This window comes from Sciurus vulgaris (assembly GCF_902686455.1).
Source record: "Sciurus vulgaris genome assembly, chromosome: 6".
Lineage (NCBI taxonomy): Eukaryota > Metazoa > Chordata > Mammalia > Rodentia > Sciuridae > Sciurus > Sciurus vulgaris.
Window position 1 is genome coordinate 74,608,198 of NC_136466.1, and position 20,338 is coordinate 74,628,535.

At 36.4% G+C, this 20,338-nt stretch overlaps 1 long non-coding RNA gene across 1 annotated transcript in view; it reads left to right on the forward strand.

Annotated features, from left to right (window-relative positions):
- Window positions 1-20,338, forward strand: part of LOC306663162 — a 78,497-nt gene that overhangs the window by 9,268 nt on the left and 48,891 nt on the right. The window lies entirely within an intron of this gene.

The following is a 20,338-nucleotide window of genomic DNA, read 5'->3' on the forward strand; positions in this document are numbered from 1 at the left end:
CTCAGGGTCTCTGTTCTAGCACTTCAGTCTTTGATCCACTTTGAGTTGAGTTTTGTGTAGGGTGAGAGAGAGGGGTTTGATTTCATTTTGCTCTACATGGATTTCCAGTTTTCCTAGTACTACTTGTTGAAGAGGCTATCTTTTCTCCAATATATGTTTTTGGCACCTTTGTCTAATATAAGATAACTGTATTTATGTGGGTTGTCTCTGTGTCTTCTGTATCATTGGTCTACCTGTCTGGTGTCAATACTATGCTGTTTTTGTCACTATAGCTCTGTAGTATGATTTAAAGTCTGGTATTGTGATGCCTCCTGCTTCATTTTTCTTGCTAAGGACTATTCTGGGTCTCTTATTTTTCCAAATGAATTTCATGATTGCCTTTTCTATTTCTATGAAGAATGAATTTTTTTTTCCAGGAAACATGTTTATTTAGCTGCAGTGGTCCAGAGGGGGGTAATGCCTTAAAAAAATCTCTAGACTCTGAGTCTGAAAATTCTTAGATTTATACTCATTGGGTTGGTTACATATTGGTGGGTGGGTACATAACAGTTACTCTTTGTCCAGCATTTTTACGCTTGTTATGGTTTAGATGTGAGACAAAAACTCACATGTGGGACGATGCAGGAAGGTTCAGGGGAGAAATGATTGGGCTGTAAGAGTCTTAACCCAATCAGTGAATTAATCCCCGATGGGATTAATTGAAGTGGTAGAGTGTGGCTGGAGGACATTGGAATTGGGAAGTGACTTTGGGGTATATAATTTGTATCTGGAGAGTGGAGACTCATTCTCTATGCTTCCTGATCACTGTGATGTGAGCTGCTTCCCTCTGCCACTCTCTCCTGCCATGATGTTCAGCCTCACCTGGAACCCTGAGGAATGGAGATGGCCTTCTATGGACTAAGACCTCTGAAACCATGAGCCCTCTAATAAACCTTTTCTCTTCTACAATTATGCTGGTCAGGACCTTTTAGTCAAAGCAGTGAAGAAGCTGAGTAAAACAAGACTAGACAGAATTTTCAGACGTTTTGTCTGCAAACCTGGCATTTATAGGAAAAAAGAAGCTACATATCACAATGCTCTCTACAGAAATTTTTACTGATATTCTGGAAAATCTTTCTGCCAAGAAGATAAGCTTAATTATAGCAAGGGTCTTTTGGGTGGGGATACCTGCAATGCTTCAGAAGCAGGCTTTAATATCCCATTGCTGGCAGGCCACCATAGAGAGCAGGAGAAAGGAAAGTTCAAGGGAGCTGAGCCATCAGGAAGGATTCCCACACTTTGGGAAATTTTATATCCAGGAGCTCCTTCAGTTCTCAGGGTGAAGATTAAAGAAAATCCCATCCTGCTACTGGTAGAAGGCAAAGGAGAGTCACCATTTTTTAAGACTTCAGAGCTCTCCATTCTTTAAAAAAATTTTTTTAAATTTTTACAGACTGCATTTTGATTCATTGTACACAAATGGGGTACAACTTTTCATGTCTATGATTGTCCACAATGTAGATTGACACCATTTGTGTAAACATACATGTACATAGAGTAATAATGTCTGTCTCAGTCCACTGTCTTTCCTTCCCCCACCCTTCCCACCCCATTTCCCTCTACACAATCCAAATTTCCTCCATTCTTCTCTTACCTGCCCCACTACCCTGTCTCCCCATTATGTATCATCATCCACTTATCCACTTATCAGAGAAAACATTTGGCCTTTGGCTTTTTTGGGATTGACTTATTTCACTTAGCATGATATTCTCCAGCTCCATCCATTTACAGCAAATGTCATAATTTTATTCTTTATGGCTGAGTAGTATTCCATTGTATATATATACCACAGTTTCTTTATCCATTCATCAATTGAAGGGCATCTAGGTTGGTTCCACAATCTGGCTATTGTGAATTGAGCAGCTACGAATATTGATGTGGCTGCTTTACTGTAGTATGCTGATTTTAAACCCTTTGGGTATAAACCAAGTTATGGAATAACTGGGTCAAATGGTGGTTCCATTCCAAGTTTTCCTAGGAGTCTTCACACTGCTTTCCAGAGTGGCTGCACCAATTTTCAACTCCACCAGCAATGTATGAGTGTACATTTTTCCCCACATTCTTGCCAACACTTATTAATTGTGTTCTTGATAATAGCCATTTTAATTGGAGTTAGATAAAATCTTAGGATAGTTTTGATTTGCATTTCTCTAATTAGTAGGGATGATGAGTACTTTTTCATGTATTTGTTGATCACCTGTATATCTTCTTCAGTGATGTGTCTGCTCAGTTCCTTAGCCCATTTATTGATTGGGTTCTTCATATTTTTGGTGTAAAGTTTTTTAAGTTCTTTATAGATTTTGGAGATTAGTGCTCTCTCTGACGTGTGTGTGAAAACGATTTCCTCCTACTCTGTAGACTTTATTTTCACATTATTGATTGTTTCCTTTGCTGAGAAAAAGCTTTTTAGTTTGAATCCATCCCATTTATTGATTCTTGTTTCTATTTCTTGTGCCCTGGGAGTCTTGTTAAGGAAGTTTGGTCCTAAGCTGACATGATGAAGATTCAGGCCTACTTTTTCTTCTGTTTGGTGAAGAGTCTCAGGTCTAATTCCTAGATCCTTGATCCATTTTGAATTGAGTTTTGTACAGGGTGAGAAATAGGGGTTTAGTTTCATTTTACTGCATATGGATTTCCAGTTTTCCCAGCACTATTTGTTGAAGAGGCTATATTTTCTCCATTGTATGTTTTTGGCACCTTTGTCTAGTATGAGATAACTGTACTTATGTGGGTTTGTCTCTGTGTCTTCTAGTCTGTATCACTGATGTACCTGTCTATTTTGGTGCTAATACCATGCCATTTTTGTTACTATTGCTCTGTAGTGGAGTTTAAGGTCTGGTATGGTGATACCTCCTGTAGTAATCTTCCTGCCCAGAATTGCTTTGGCTATTCTGGGTCTTTTATTTTTCTAGATGAATTTCATGATTGCTTTCTCTATTTCTATGAGGAATGTCATTGGGATTTTAATTGGAATTGTGTTAAGTCTGTATAATGCTTTTGGTAGTATGTCCATTTTGACAATGTTAATTTTGCCTATCCAAGAGCATGGGAACTCTTTCCATCTTATAAAATCTTCTTCATTTTTTTTTTTTTCTCTGTAGTGTTCTGTAGTTTTCATTGTAGAGGTCTTTCCCTTTCTCTTGTTAGATTGATTCCCAAATATTTCATTTTTTTGAAGTTATTGTGAATGGGGTAGTTTTCCTGATTTCTCTTTCAGTGGATTCATCACTGATATATAGGAACACATTTGATTTATGGGTGTTAATTTTATATCCTGCTACTTTGCTGAATTTATTTATTAGTTCTAGAACCTTTCTGGTGGAATTTTTTGGATCTTCTAAATAAATATAGAATCATGTCATTGGCAAATAGTGATAGTTTGAGTTCCTCTTTTTCTATTTATAGCCCTTCAATTTCTTTCTTCTGTCTAATTGCTCTGACTAGAGTTTCAAGGATGATGTTGAATAAATGGTGAAAGAGGGCATTCTTGTCTTGTTCCAGTTTTTAGAGGGAATACTTTCAATTTTTCTCCATTTAGAATGATATTGGCCTTGGGTTTAGCATAGATCGCTTTTACAATGTTGAGGTATATTCCTGGTTTTTCTAGTGTTTTGAATATGAAGGGTGACTGTATTTTTCAAATGCTTTCTCTGCATTTATTGAGATGTTCATATGATTCTTATCTTTAAGTCTATTGATGTGATGAATTATGTTTATTGATTTCTATATGTTGAACCAACCTTGTATCCCTGGGATGAACCCCACTTGATCATGGTGTACTATCTTTTTAATATGTTTTTGTATGCAGTTTGCCAGACTTTCATTGAGAATTTTTGCATCTATGTTCATTAGGAATATTGGCCTGAAGTTTTCTTTCTTTGATGTGTCTTTGGTTTTGGTCAGAGTGATACTAGCTTCATAGAATGAGTTTGGAAGGATTCCCTCTTTTTCATAATATTTTGTAGTTAGTTTTTATAAATGTTTTCTATGCTCTGCTTGTTGCATGTTATATTCTGTAGTATGTCTTTTGAAGCTAGCTTATTAACTATATTAATTAAATCTATATCCTTACTGATTTGTAATCTGTTTGATCTAGAAGTTATTGTATGTTTTAAAGTCTTACATTATGATAATGGATTTATTGATTAATATTTTTATTTTTGCTTTATATATATTGAAATTGTGTTATTAGTTGTGTCCATATTTAAACAATTGATGTATCTCTTAGTTAATTAAGTTTTCCATTACTATATAATCTTCAAGTCTGGTTAGTTGTGTTTTTACTTTAATAACTTTTTTCATGAATTTTTGGTTGTCTTTGTTTGGTTTATCTTTTTCCATCCTATTTCTTTCAATTTTTACACCCGTACAGTATAGTTCTGTTGCTGTCTTAGTTCATTTCTGCTACTATGACAAAATATCTTAGACTGGGTAATTTATAAACAACAGAAATTTATAATTCTGGTGGATGGAAAGTCCAAGACCAAAGCACCAGTAGTGTTTGGTGAGGAACCATTTCTCATAAATGGCATCTTCTTGCCACTTTCTCACGTGGCAGAAGGGACTAAAAGGCTTTCTTAAGTCCTTCTATAAAGGTACGTATATCATTCATGTGGGCTAATCACCTAACAAAGGCCCTGCCTCTTAATACTATCATCTTGGAAGTTATTCAACATAGGAATTTTGGAGGGACACAAGCATTCAGGTCATAGCTGTCATGAAAATTGCAGAAGGTTGGATGTTTTAAAAATTCAGATTTGTAATCTTTGTCTTTTAACTGGAACATTGAGTTCATTTATATTTTATATAAATATTACACATTTGTTTTAATTTCTACCATATTATTCTGTGCTACCTTTTCATCTCCCTTTTTCTATGTTACTTTTCTCCTTTTCATTTATTATATTTTAGTTTCCTTTGAGTTTATTGAAAATTGTTTTCATTTAATATTTTCTCCTGTCATGGTGTGGAAGTTATGTGGCCAATTTATAGTCTTTGAGAGGTTCTCCTCAAAATTTTTACTCACATATTTAACTCAACAAAGACTACTTGTATAAAATAATATATGTAAATACATAAAATATATTTATTCTCTCCTTTAACAACAACAACAAAATATGGACCTTACAATGCTACGGCTCTAGTCATCCCTTGCTCCTCTTGTATGCTATTATCTGGGGTTTAAATTCTTCCAGTGCATATTTTTAAACTTAAGAATTCAACACTAATCTTATTAGTTTATACCATTATTAAATAACTTTTCTTACAGGTTATTGTTTCTTTGATCATCATTCCCTCCTGCATCTTAGACAATTCATTCGAGATATATATTTTTTTCTTTCTAATATATCTGCTTTAGAGAATCTTTCTATTCTAATTGCTTGGGAGCTTGTTAGAAATGAAGCATCTCAGATCCCTCCCAGACATAGTGAACTAAGTGTATTTTAACAAATTCTCCAGGTATTCATTTAGTGAGGGTGTGCTCATAGTCAATTCTCACAGTCTTTATTCATCTGAAATATCTTTGTTTCATGTTCGTTTTTAAAAGTGATTTGCTGGGTACACAATTTTAATTCAAGGGTTACTTTTTCTTTATAATTTTGAAGCTACTATTCCCTGTACTGTATCTTTCATTTTATGGGAAAAGTCAGAGGTCAGACTAATGGTTATAAGTGGTTTCTTCTCTTTTTCTTGAATGATCTGAATTTTATTACAACATGAATATATGTGTTTTCAAAAACCATTTATTTTGGCTATAATTAAATGGGATTCATGAATCTGAGACTTGGTGTCTGTGTTCTTCATCTCTGTTTTCCAACTCACTAATTCTCTTTTCAGCTGCTAATAATGAGAAGCAGCCCTAGTAGCTTAATAGATAAGGCACTAGCCTCCTAAAGTCTGTTACTAAAATTATTTTTCTAGGAGTTCTCTGGTCCTTTTTCAGAGATATAGATTATTTGTGATATTGCTTGCTTCTTTGTTGTGTAGCCTCTTTTATTTCTTGAAATATAATAAACATCCTTATTTGATACTTGTCCGATAGGCCAAAAATTGGTAGTCTTATTCTGTTTCAGCTGACTCTAACTTGGTGTCTATTTGCTCATGGATTTGTGGGTTTCTTTCTTTCCTTCTTTCACTGTGAATCTCTGTTGTTTGGGTGTTAATTTGTGTTAGCTGTTTGGATCTGTTCTTTAGGAAGGATGTATGTTTGTTTTTCCTGGGTACTTGGGGCACTACTGTCCTGGGAGCACCCTCCCTTCCTCCCTCCCTTCCTTCCTTCCTCCCTCCCCTCCCTCCCCCATCGCTCCCTCCCTCCCTTTCTTTCTTTCTTCTTTTTTGGACAGGGTGTCACTAAGTTCCCTGGGCTGGTCTCAAACTTGAGAACCTCCTGCCTCAGCTTCTGGAGTTGCTAGGATTACAGTTGTATGCCACTGTGCCTGGCCCAAGTCAGTTCTTAGATCACATAGGTAGTGTGAATTCTTAATCCCTCTTACCCAGGGGAGGGCTGATGTCAGTAATTTTCAAAGACGCCCCCCACCATTTTATCCTTTTTCACAATATGGAGGCTAATTATTCTTTCTGTTTTTCTCCAGAGGGTGATCCTTTTCCCCATTGACTTATTGAGGATATCACCTTTCAGGGGACACAATTTTGTACATGGGTTGCTAATTCTACCTTCCCTTGCTCAGCCCTCATGTTTTATCTCCTGACTTCTATGTGACCCTGTGAAGCCTAAACTCTAAGCCACCAAAGATAGGTTAATATCCCAGGAAAATGACAACTCCAGAACTTACTTTGGGTTCATGTTATCTCATTTGTTACCTCAAAGGAATTTCTTTATTTTTCAACTAATTCAGCCAGGCATTCAGAACAACACTTTAAAAATATTTAATCAAGTTTTTATTTGTTCTGAATTAGAGGATTTAGATATGGCATATCTCTCCTGGCATATTGCAGGCCCAAAGTACCTTTTGCATTTCTTCATCAATTTGTTCCTTGAAAAACTATCCAGCTTAAGAACATCAGAAGGGTTTATCACTAATCCTGTTCTATGTGTAAGGTAGCAATTCTTTCCAAAGTAATTCATAATTTAGGGCAATTTTCACAAAGTCTGTTTGGTCAAATTCTTTGTGAACCTGACAAAACTATTCTGAAGTTTATTTGGAAAAATGAACTGATGAGAATAATCAGAATAATTTAGAAAAAGAATAATGAAGAAGGATACTAAATGTTAATCATGTTTTAATATGAAATATGATATAACTATAAAATATAATATAAATAACTATAAAACATTTTCTGAATTTTGCCAGATAATAAAATTAGCATGGTAATGGCACAGCCATTGTAGGCCAATGAAATGGAAGATATAATCAGAAATAATTTTAGTACATATTGGATTTCTTTTTCTTTTTTTGTACTGAGGATTAAACTCATTGCACACTTTACCACTGAGCTACGTCCCCAGACCTTTTTATTTATCTGTTTTTATTTCGAGACAGGGTCTCACTAAGTTGTCAAAGCTGGCCCGAAACTTGTGATCTTCCTTCCTTAGCCTCTTGAATTGCTGGGATTACAGATGTCTGCTGCCATTCCTGGCTAATATATCTTGGATCTTAATATGTTTTAAAGCAAATATCCCATACCAGCAGAGGCGAGGTGCTTGTCCAACATATGTTGCTATCACATAAGTGATTGTGTGATTTCTATTTAGAAAAAAAAAATTTACTTGATAGTATAAAGCAAAATATGGCCTATGTAGTTTAACAAATAAATAAAAAATCAAATGATAGAAAATATAGCAAAATCTCAAAGTAAAAATATTTGTTTGATTGTAGAAAATATTTACTAAACTTAAAAGTCAATTTTCAATAAGTTCATTTTATTGAATTTTGAAAAAATTTATCCCAAATAAATACTCATATTGGAAAACACAAGTCAATTTTTTTGGAAGTGGATAGAAACTAGCTAAAATGATTGATGGGATAACGGAGACTTCTCTTTTAAACTATGAGAAAATATTACCTTTAAAACAATAATTAAAATTTATTTAGTAAATAAATAAATAATAAAATGATTAATAATCTTGATTTGGTAAAAATCTAAAACTTCTCTGTGTCCAATCTAAAAATTAAATAAAATAATAATTAAAAAGAAATTCCATGTAGTAGTTGATCAAACTAAATATAATTATAACTAATATAATCTTTAATAACAAAATATTCATGTTTATTAATATGAACACTAAGGAATCAGTAGAGTCAAAGAAAAAAAAGAGACATTTTACAAAAGAGAAGCACAAATTCTAAAACACTTGCAAGCACAGGGCCCTGGGTTTGAGCCCCAGCACCACAAAAACAAAACAAAACAAAAAAACAAATTCTAAAACATATCAAGGAATCCTACAAAAAATAATTTTGTAACTTTACCCATTTGTGCTACCACTATTGCTTAACTCCTAATTTTGTTTTTCTGATATTTATATATTGGTTTTTATTAAAATACAGGTGAATCTGTTTGTAAAGGCTTTCTTTTTTTTTTTTATTTTGGGGTGTGAATGACCTTTTTTGGGGGAGGTGGTACTGGGGATAAAACTAAGGGGTTCTTTGCCACTGAGCTACACCCCAGCCCTTTTTTATTTTTTGTTTTGAGATAGGGTCTTGTTAAGTAGCTGAGTCTGGCCTTGAACTTGTGGCTTTCCTGCCCCATTCTTCTGAGTTTCTGGGATTACAGGTGGGAGTCTCCACATTGAACAAATTTTTTTTTCTTATAGATTTTTCATTATGGATGTATTAATCATTATGCTAAATGTATTCACATGTAAATGATGTGATTAAGGTGTGGTTTATTTTAATTTGATTAACAAAGCCTTCATGTAAAATCTCTTCTGTACCACTATTTTAGAGATCTTGCAGGAAGGATTGACTTGTCAGTGAGTGATAACTGCCAAGAGACTGCTAAATGAATTCTAAATCAAGAGATTTACACGTCTGATGCCAGTACATGTAAAAAACCACCAGGTGGCAATACAAGCCAAGCACAGAACCTGCATTGATTAATAGAGGCACATTCACAGAATTACACTTTAATTGGAATGAATTTAGCAACCAAATTCCATATTTGAATATATATATTTGAATATAACCATCCCATATTCTAGGAATTTTTAAACTTGGTTTTCAAACTAGTGTTTTTTTTTAGAGATAAGGCATTGATTTTCTTTTTTGTAAAATCCTATCTAGTTACATGGAAAATACATTTTAATATTACTTGAGTAACACAAAAGAACATCTTATGCATCCAGTTCAGACAGGAAGGAAGTATCTCTGAGTGATAATGTTCTCTTTCACAGACGTATATATCCTAAGTTAAAATAAAGCTGGTGGTTTAGTCAGGAGCCAGCCTGTCAGGAAGCATACATAGCAATGGGGGCTAAATTATTAATAGACATTTCTTTAGTAGGTTATGCAGCTCAATCTGTCTTTTTATTTTAAGTCAGGTATGACTTGATTTTTGAGCTTAGTCTACACATCTGGAAATAGTGTGTGTGTGTGTAATTTTCATGACTAAATATATGTGGTATGTTTTTCATGTCCACACATTTCCAAGGATATTTTTATAAAAATCAGTTTCCATGTGAGTAACTGCTTTTTGCTGGCACAAGGGCCTTTCTTTGGGGAGCAGACGGCCCTGCAGGATATTCTGTGAGGAAGATACTCTTGTGTGCCACAAAATAAATCACTCAAAACACAAAACCTGGTTTTTAAATGAGTGACTTTAGTTGTATTAATGTTAACATTTGTTTTTAGCCATTGAAAGAGAATTCCCAACTGCTTCATTAGATTTGAAGTTTCTCAAATGGATAAATTACATCCCTGAGGATTGGGGCAACTTGAAATTGAGAGTGCAGAACCTTTCCAGAAGAGAGAGAACGTGGAGAGAACAGGAAGGGTTAGAAAATGGGAGAAGTCTGAGGATTCTGATTCTTCCAACTTCTAAAAAGGGAAAGTAGCAATTTCAGTAAACTCTGGCCTAGCATAATGAATGTGGTCTCTACTCTAATTTAAAATCAGATAAAGAGTTGTTGATTCCCTGTAGGAAGTGTCTCACTTACTCATGAGAAGCCAGAATAGGTTTAGCAACCATCACAGCAAACTTTGTTCTTTACCTTGGGTCCACTTCAGAACTGAGAAGGGTGGAGAACCGAGTTTGATATTAAATGAAGAAATGTTTGTAGGGATGTTCTTGTCCTTCTAAAAATCTTTTTACTGGTGATTTGGTTGAAGATGTTATAATCACTCGTCAAATTCAGGGCGATATGAAATTAAAGAGCATAAATTAAGTGGTCAAATCAGGATCCTAAAGTCTTAGGTTGGTTAAATTAGGTACATATAACATGAATGGCTTTAAAGAGATGACATGTAAGCCTTACTATTTGTGTCCTAAAACAGCATGTATACCAGAGAAGTTCTTCTTAGCTGTAGCACATCTGGAAAAGATTTAGGAAATGCAGTTGTCAGTGAATATAATGTAGATCAGGTGTGTATCCTATGTCAGCAGAGTGAATGTTAACTTAGTTTTCATTGATCAAAAATTGTGGCTTCACAACAGAAAGAGGGGACACCCCCCTTTCTCCTGCTGGCTGGACCAGCCTCTGGGTGCTACTGTATCTCCAGTGGGACATTGGGAGGCTGCTCACTGGTCAAGAGGTGAGCAAGAGCAGTGGCAGCTGTGTGATAAAGGACCTGGCTGCAGGAGCGAACTGCATTAGAAAATGCAGTGTAGAAACGGGGGTGAAGTGGCCCATGTATCTCTGTGTCTGTTACATGCTCTGTATGAGCCCAAGGGATCAAATTAAGATGAAGAGGGTGGAAACTTTAAAGCGACAGTTTTGAATTTCATTTAATGACTTTCTGATGGTTGGAAGCAATCATGAAAGGGAATTCAGTCTTTTGTGTAGTGGTGATTTCTCTATCATCAAGATGGTCGTGCATAGATTGGTATGAACTTGGAATTATTCTAGCAACTGCTAGATGGTTGAAAGAATTTAAGTTCCTTTTCAGTTATGAGAGCTTGGGATTATTAAGCCATTATTAAGCTAATATCAATCTTTGAGAGAAAGCATGTTGGGAAATTTTTCAGTATTAATTTATCCCAATAATACCAATGTGTGTTGTTCTTCTTTTCAGTTTCTTTAGTCAGCAGAAGAAATTTTAAGTTTTAAATGTGACCTTTATTCCTGTTGTCTCAGAGATATGATCAAAGCCCCAACTGTCAAGATAAACATGATACGTACCATATACCTCCAAATCCTAAAGGAATTGCCCAGGCAAGTTATATTAAGTGATCATGTGACTGGTTTTGCTTGTTTTACCCCATGGCTCCCCTCTGGTGTTAGGGTTGAAGAGTTGGTGATGCAGACCTTTGGGAGAGAGCATTGGTGTGTGGCAAGTGTCCCTTCCACGGGAACTGCTGGGAGCATTTAATATGTATCCCCTGGAGTTTGAAAGACTCAAGGACAGTGACATCCACGAGTAGCTGTAGCTACTCAGTGACACAAATGAGAAGACTTTGTTGGGAACATTCCCTACCACCACCAAAGGGGTGTGACAAATGTGTATGTTTCACTTAGGTCAGAAGGGAGTAATTTTAAAGGGAACCTTGCTCAACAGGTTTGCCTGGAGCTGCCAGCAATCAGGGACTGAAGAGAGTTACTCTACACAGGCCACTGATAGTAGGCAGATGTGAGATTAAGAGACTTAACTCTAGACACCTGAGTTCAAATCCTGGCTCTGTTTCTAGTTCACTGTGCTACTATGGGCAGAGGTAGAGCAAAAATGGTAGAAGAAACTAACTTCACGCTCCTGCCTGATCTTAGGATGGTATCTCAGGGGAGCCAATTTAAATGGGGCAAAAGGAACTTTTAAAATACTAAAGTAAGACTATATTTGCAACTTGAAGGGACAGAGAGAACTCTTACCCTTTCCTAAGTTTTCATCCGAGGGTGGAAAAGGAATCTAGGAAGTAGGTTTCAAGGGACAGGGGATGAAAGAATAAACCTACCTTCTGCTTGAATCCTGTGAGACCAGCTCAATCAAGATAGCCTAGCTACAGCTGTAAGTGGGAATGCCCGGGGCTGTGGATGAATTCTGGACAGGATTTTGTTACCAAACAGCAGTGATAATGGGCAGTCACTCTGTCAGTTTGGGTTTTAAATTTCTTCACCTATAAGAAGACCTCCTAGGTCCTTCCAACTCTGTAGTTCTATGTTTTAATTTCCCATCACAATAAAAATTTGGTGTAATATTTAATTTCACAGTACAAATATTTATTTGTACCAAGACTTTTTCCAGAAAAGATTGAGTTAACTGAATTTTTCTTTCTGTTGACATACTAAATATAGTGCTAAGGTTTTCTTCTGTGTTTCTCCAGTAGTTTTCCTCTCTGCTAAACTTTATATAAATAAGCTTAGTAAGATATGGCACTTCAAGCACATGTATTTTAAGACTCTTCCCCATATAAATCCTGCTGATTCAGTCTACATGTGGTGTTTACATTTTCTAGATGAAAAATCTCAGGCAAACTAAATTCAAGAAGGTGAAAGGAATGGTCAATTAAGCACAGTCGAATATTAAAGAATTCCTCAGACCTCTTGAAATTCATAAGATCTGCATTTTCTTTCTATTTGCAATAAAAATAGAGTTTGTTTTTGAATTTTAAGCCTTTTCATAACACAACTGCTGTCTCAGATAACATAATTATCTATAAATTCCTGTCAGTCTCTGACATGTTCTGGAAAGAGTTGCCATAGTCAAATAATTTCTTATCTTGAGCTATTTTAAATGATACAGTAGGTGCACACTTTAGTTCAGATGAAAACAAGACACTGACTAGAACATCATAATGTAGACAGAGTAAGTGGGCAACATGAATCTTCACCTGACCAGTTCTTTGCTAGAATTTCTTATTCCTGGACTATTGCAATAGCAATAGTTTATTATAGATTTTACTTGACTATGTACTTATTAATTTCACATTTCGTAAGACATCCAACCTTTTCAACAACATTGAGTAAGTGTTTCTAGTTTAGCACTGTATGTGGATTACATATTTATAGATATAGCACCTATGCCACATGTCGAGTCAGAACAGCAGTAACAACAGTTGCAACACCTGTGGCCCCAATGCCTGCAAACTGAGATGTCTTTGTTATTTTCACCAAATTTAGATTTAAATAATCTCAGAGTTTTCTTCTCTCTTTACAATACTATGCTTTGGCTCTTAAAATAGATCATCTTTAAACGTATGTATAAATTCAGCCATGTCAACAAAAGCCTCTAAAAATCTCAGTATCTGGAACACCCAAAACCCTATTCGAATGTGATGAGAATATTTGTATGTTACCAAGAGAATGAGAGGTCTAATAAGATGTCATTCCTTAAATGTATGTATATTAGTTTGATTTCTCAGGGCAACTCCATATCATGGAGGTTAAGAGTAGCTATAGAGACAGAGGGAAGCACAGAGCCCTAAATTCCATTTCTGAGGGCAGTTCATTTTCTGCCTTGTTGAATTATGAATTCTAAACCAAGAATCCAGGCTGGTGATAATAAGGGATGGTTGTACCTAAAAGAATTGAAAGGTGACAGCAGGATAATTTATTGTTTTAGGCTTCTGGTAGTGTTATTTTTGGCAGTCCTGGACATTTCCCATGCTTTCCTACTTCTTTAGTCCAGACTCTGATTTCTTGCTTCTTTTTGTTTCTTTTTTTCTTTTTTTAGTTTATTTTTATTTTTTTACAGACTGCATTTTGATTCATTGTACACAAATGGGATACATCATTTTGTTTCCATGGTTGTTCACGATGTAGATTCATACCATTCGTGTAATCATACATGTACATAGGGTAATGATGTCTTGCTTCTTATAGTTGGATAAGTGTATGACATAACTGTGGATAGTTAGCCCATCTACCTGGCTGCTGTGATTGACTCAGATATGACACATGACAAAACTGAGCCAATAGGAGCCCTTGTCTGGAATTTTTCTCTGTTGGAGTCAATAGGGGAAAACTGCTATTGCTTTCTGTTGTTGCTGGGGCCAGAAACATAGCAGAAGATGGCTGTCTTTGACATCCTATGGAGAAAGTCTCTCTGCAGTAGGCAGAACAAGGTCAACACAAAGAGACAGAGGAGAGGAAAGAAATGGTGGTGGTGTTTGAGGTCTGGATCGAGTTCTGCCTGACATCATTTCAGATAAGTCTCTCCTTTTTTGTATGTTTGATTTGTATTTCTGTCATTTGTATCCTGACTAATATATCCTTCAAACAGAAATATTACAAAAAATCACATTACAAAATATTGTTTCGTAAACAAAAATACAGATCTTTTTGCTATGATGATAATAAAAATATAGTTACTATTATGTGCTAAGAACTGCTGTAGACTCATGTATTTTTTTTCACTTAGTCTCACAATAACTTATGTAGTACCTATGTCAGTTATCTATTGCTCACTGTCTACCTCCAAACTGAGGGGCTTGAAAAAATAAGAATCTACTTAATTCACAAATCTCTGTCTTGACTGGGTGATTTTTCTGACCTGGACCAGGTTGAGCTGATTTTATGAGTGTGTATATATTATCAGATTTCTGAGCAATGACTAGTCCAGGATGGATTTACTAATAGGTCTAGAATTTCCTGATCTTTTCAGCAGGGCACACAGGAGTGACAAGTCTCCATCAGGTTAGCCCTGGCTTATTCACATGGAAATTGTAAGGTTCCATGAGAAAGCATGGTGGAGGCATGTAAGTTCTCTCAGACTCACCCTTGACTCTGGCACATCACTACTTCTACAGCATTCTGTTGGTCCAGGGGTGAGGAAGTAATCACTATTCTAGTAAGAAGAGCTGAAAAACCAAGAAGTGTAGGGAGGCAAGGAAAAAGTGGGAACATAACTGATCTATTATAAAAGGTATATGTGCATACACTTCAAAAGTTAAGAAATTTATTCAAGGTCATAATGTTAGAAAGCAACAGAGACAGGATTTGAGCCTTAATCTTCTGACTGAAAATCTCACTCTTTCAACATTTCTTTCTAGTCTTGCTGATTGATCTATGCAGTCCAGATGTCACAATGTAATTAGTTTCTAAAGTTCTATTCTTAGATCACTTTTGAATTATTTCTAAGTTATTATGAAGAGTTCTTTGTTGTAATAAAAGTATTAACTTTCCATGAATAGGTTATTCTTGACCCACACTTGTTAAGTAGTTTTACTCATACTCATGTCCAAAAAAAATGAAGTTCAGATTTTCCTTCCTTCCTCCTCCTTCTCCTCCCTCTACCCCACCTTTCTTTCTTTCTTTCTTTCTTTCTGGTATTGGGTATTGAACCCAGGGGCACTTCACCACTGAGCTACATTCCAAGTCCTTTTTATTTTTTATTTGGAGCTGAGATATCACTGAGTTGCCTAGGGTTTCCCTAAGTTGCTGAGGCTGGCCTTGAAATTGCCATCCTCCTACTTCAGCCTCCTGAGTCACTGGTATTAACAGGTGTGCATCACTGTGCCTGGCTGAGGTTCATATTTACATTTGATAACATGGCTATGATTTGAAATACTGGATGTTATTTTAAAAGAATAGATAAACTAGCTTATAGTACCCAGTGAATTCTTAAATGAATCTTATAGGAAGTGAGGAAATAATGAGTTCAGGCAAGTGGGAAGCTGGAGGATAATGAGTGAAAAGATTGATAGGTGTATGGTTTAGATGTGGTGTCTTTCAAAAGCTCACATGCGAGACAATGCAAGAAGGTTTGGAGGGGAAATGATTGGGTTATATAACCTTAACCTAATCAGTTGATCCATCCCTGATGGGATTAACTGAGTGGTAACTGGAGCATGTGGGTTGTGACTGGAGGAGGTGGGAACTGGGGTCATGGCTTTGGGGTATATATTTGTATTTGGCAAGTGGGGACCTCTCACTGTGCTTTCTGATCATCATGTGAGCTGCTTCCCTCTATGTTCTTCTGCCATGTTGTTCAGTCTCACCTTGAGCCCTGAGGAATGGAGCCAGCTGCCTATGGACTAAGACCTCTGAAACCATAAGCCCCTAAATAAACCTGTCCTCCTTTACATTTGTTCTGGTTGGGTCCTTCAATCACAGCAGCGAAAAAGCTGACTAAAACAGTAGGCTAGAAGCAAGCTGTCAGCAAACCAGAGAACAGTGGCCCTCAATCCTGTAATATCTATCCTAAGAGTGGAATAGCGGCAAGTGACCATCATTTGAGCAGAGAAATCTTATAGCTTTGTAAGGCTGCATGCATATCCCAGAGCCAGTGTCTCCAGGGAACTTAAAAAGAGTAGAATATGGGGAACAGAGACAAGGCATACAGAGCCTGGCATTGCACTGCAAGACTAAAATGTCCCACATTGATCCTCTATTAAAAAAATTTAGCTCAAATGTCCTTCTCATCCTCTCTTGAAAGTCTGAGTGCAATACATCCTATATCTATAACAGCCTTTATAGTGTTTATGGGAGCAGTGGTCAGGTAAGCAGCTTTATCTGAATAAATTACCAGGAGAGTAGAGGGAGGGGATTAAGAGGAAAGAAAGGAGGATGAGAGGGCATGGGAAGTACTGGGGAATGACATCTACCAAATTATGCTATGTCCATGTATGACTACACCACAGTGAATCATACCCACACATACATATGTAATTATAATGAATGAATTGAAATAATAATAACAGAAGGAAGATCAGTAGAATAAGAGCAAGAAGATCAGGAGGGAGGAGAGGAGGGAAAGTGAAAGGTACTGAGGAATGAGCTTAATGAAATTGTTATGTGCTTGTATGAATATAGCATAATGAATCCCACTATTATGTATAACTTTACTGGACCAATAAAATATTTAAACATGACTAAAAAATGCACAGATTACTGGGAAGAAAGGAATATCAGGAGGCTAGAGAAAGTAACAAAAAGAGGCAACTTCCTGGAACTTTCTTCTTGCAATTGCAGTGGGGTCTTCTCACTTTGGGATATAGGCATGAGAAAATGGGATGTTTAAATGGTATAAGTGAGGCAGTGAGGAGGACACACACACACACACACACACACACACACACACACACACACACACACATGAACACAGAGTTCGATTCTGTTCCTTTCCTTTTTTGTTCTGTTGACTGAGCCCAGGGCCTTGTGCATGCTAAACACATACTCTGCCACTGAGTTCTACCTCTGGCCCCTGTATAATTTTTAAACATCTTAGATCTTATATCTTCATATTCTTTTCATTACAGTTTATATACCAAAAGAAAGTTTGAGATTAGGTGGTCCTTAAAGGTGGGGTTGGAAAGAACTGCAGTATGTTCCCCAGACTGGGGTTACACTTTCCTGGAATTTAAGTGACTTACTTTAAGAAGGGTTTTGCATTGTCTATTCAGAAGCACAGAGAACCTTGGATTTGGAGAATCAGTACCCTTCTTTTCTGTTGAGCTCCATCTGTATTCCAGCACAGATGATTCAGGAAAGAGTAACCTTTCAGCCTAGGTCAGAGAAGTTGGGCACAGTGGAGCTGGGATCCTGGGGCTGTGGTACCTAACATCCCACATCTATGAATTTTTGTCTGTCTCTGGTTGTCATCTAACTGCAGATCCTTTTCTCTATATCAGCTAGGTACAGAATTCTAACCACACGAGAAAAATTCAGAAATCACCTTTCACTTGAGACTATAGATTCCATTTTATAATATTGAGGAAAACTCAAGGAAGTGAAAAAAAACCAGATCAGTACCCATTGGATAGAAATGTATTTGTGAAAACTGGCAAAAAAAAAATTCAGTGAGGGCAACCTCACTTTATCAGATTAAGCTTATAAATCTTAGGTTTGAGCTGCAGGAATGCCTTTGTTGATAAGTAGAAAGGAACTACCAGCCACTTGAACCATTTAGCTTACATTCCTTCAAAGCACTAAATAAATTAGAGGAAATTATGTAATGTTTGGAATTTCACTATGATGTGTGACAGATACTCAAAGAAAATCAAAGAATTGTTAAATTTGCATTTTTGCAGCAATTAACCAACCCCCTTCTCAATCTGTATTTAAGAGGGGGAAGAAAAACAACCAAACATTAGAACAATTTCATATTTTTTATCTTCAAGTTTTGGATGAAGATTTTTGAACGATCAGGATGGTTTTTCATCTTTGGTGGCTGTGTAAGTCAGCTTTTCATTACTATAATAAATACAAGAGATAATCATAAAGAGAAAAGATTTGTTCTGGCTTGTAGTTTTGGTGGTTTTAGCTTGTGATCAATTGGTCCCATTGCTTTTGAATCTGGGATGAGGCAGCACATCATGGCAGCAATGCATGCCTGTTCACCTCATGCCTGGGACATGAAACACAGGAAGAGGAAGGGCCTGGGGTCCCCTGTCCCTTTCAAGGGTATGTTCCCAGTGACTGGAAGACCTCTTACTAGGCTGTACCTCTTAAAGGTTCCTCCCAATAGTACCTAGTGCTAGGGACCAAGATTTTTATGCATGGATCTTTCAAGGACACATATTCCAAAGCATAGCAGTGACTTAGACATCCTTACCAAAATATATATGTGTATAATCTGAATGTTTTCTAGAGTATTATTTTTATTAACCCAAGTATACAGAATTCTAGCCACACATCATATTAAAAGGCATGTATTCACATGATTTATCACTGATGATGCTAGCCTCAATCACTTAAATAAGATAGATTTTTTCAGATTTCTCCACTGTGAAGTTAGTATCTTCCCATACGCTATTCTTTGGAAGCAAATTTTAAGTCTAGCACATACACATAAGGATAAGAGATTAAGCTACATCTCCTTGGTTAAGATGTGTGTGGGGAGAATGTCTACATGTATTTCTGTTAGAAAGACCTGTCTGTTCTTCCTCCCTCCCTTCCTTTCTTCATTCTTCCCCTTTCTCTCTCTCTCTTTCTTTCTATTAATCATTCATTTACCTCACTGTCAATGCTTGCATACTTATTTTATAATTCAATTCACCATTATAACCTAATTGCATTATTTTTTTGCCCAAATTATTTCAACTTTTATGCCACTTATTTTATTACATTGTATAGTATTGCTTTAAGGTTTCTTTTCATTCTCCAGTCTAGTCTATTTACTATCTAATGCTATTTAACAAGTTACCCTAAAACTTAGTGGCATACAACAGCAAACATGGTTTTATAGTTTCTGTAGGTCTTGAACCTGGGTGTGGCTAACTGGGTGCCTCTAGTTCCTCACAAAGCTGTAATCAAGGTGTTAGTAGGAACTATAAGTACCTCAAGCCTCTACTGGGAAGGATATGCGTCCAGGCTCATGTACATGGCTATATATTAGTTCATTGCAATGTTGGCCTCTTCATAGAACAGCTGACATCATGGCAACTGGCCTCCCTCAGAGTGAAAGAGGAGGTGTCCAAAATGGAAATCACAGTCTCTTGATTACACAGAATCTTGGAAGTGACATCCCACTATTTTGCCATATTATATTTGCTACCAGGAGTCTCTCATTCAGCTCACACTTAAGGTGAGACCTGAGTCCAAATCCCAGAGGATTAAAACTGCATCACATAAAGCATCCCTGACTATAAGAGTGGTATTTTCTCTGAGTTCCACAAAGATGAGGTAGGTAAGAAGAGAATCTGGGTGCTTCTTCTCCTTAGAATGCTCTTTACCTGAGGTTACCCATGAAATTCTCCCACAACCCATCAGTAATCCCTTTACCAGTCATCACTTTCACTGAGCTGAGAGGAATCCTTCAGGGATTCACTTTATCCAGAAGTCCCTACAGTCAGGGGTTATAAAAGGGCATGAGCATGAGGAGGTAGGAATCATGGAGGGCTGTTTTAGAGGCTGCTCACATACCCAGTATTCTAGAGTTTTATCTAGTCACTCTGATTTATTAGAATGTAAAACGGGAGAAGAGAAGGGTGAAGCTTTCAAAACCAAAATCTTGATGGACTAAACATTTTGCTTAGAATATTTTGACATGTTGTCATATACTACATGGCATCTACCTTTTATACTTATTGGTCATTTAAGCATTTATTTATTCACTTATGAGTATATGACATGTAGCTTCTAAGTTAAATGTGAAATGTGTTTTTTCTGACTCCCAAGGTTCTTGGAAAACATTTTTTTCTTAGTTACATAGCACCTGTATACTTGTAGCCCTACCATCAGAACATCACTTCCACAGGTGCTTGGGATTGCTGAGATTTCTCAGGCAGAACATTTGTGAACTTCAGAATA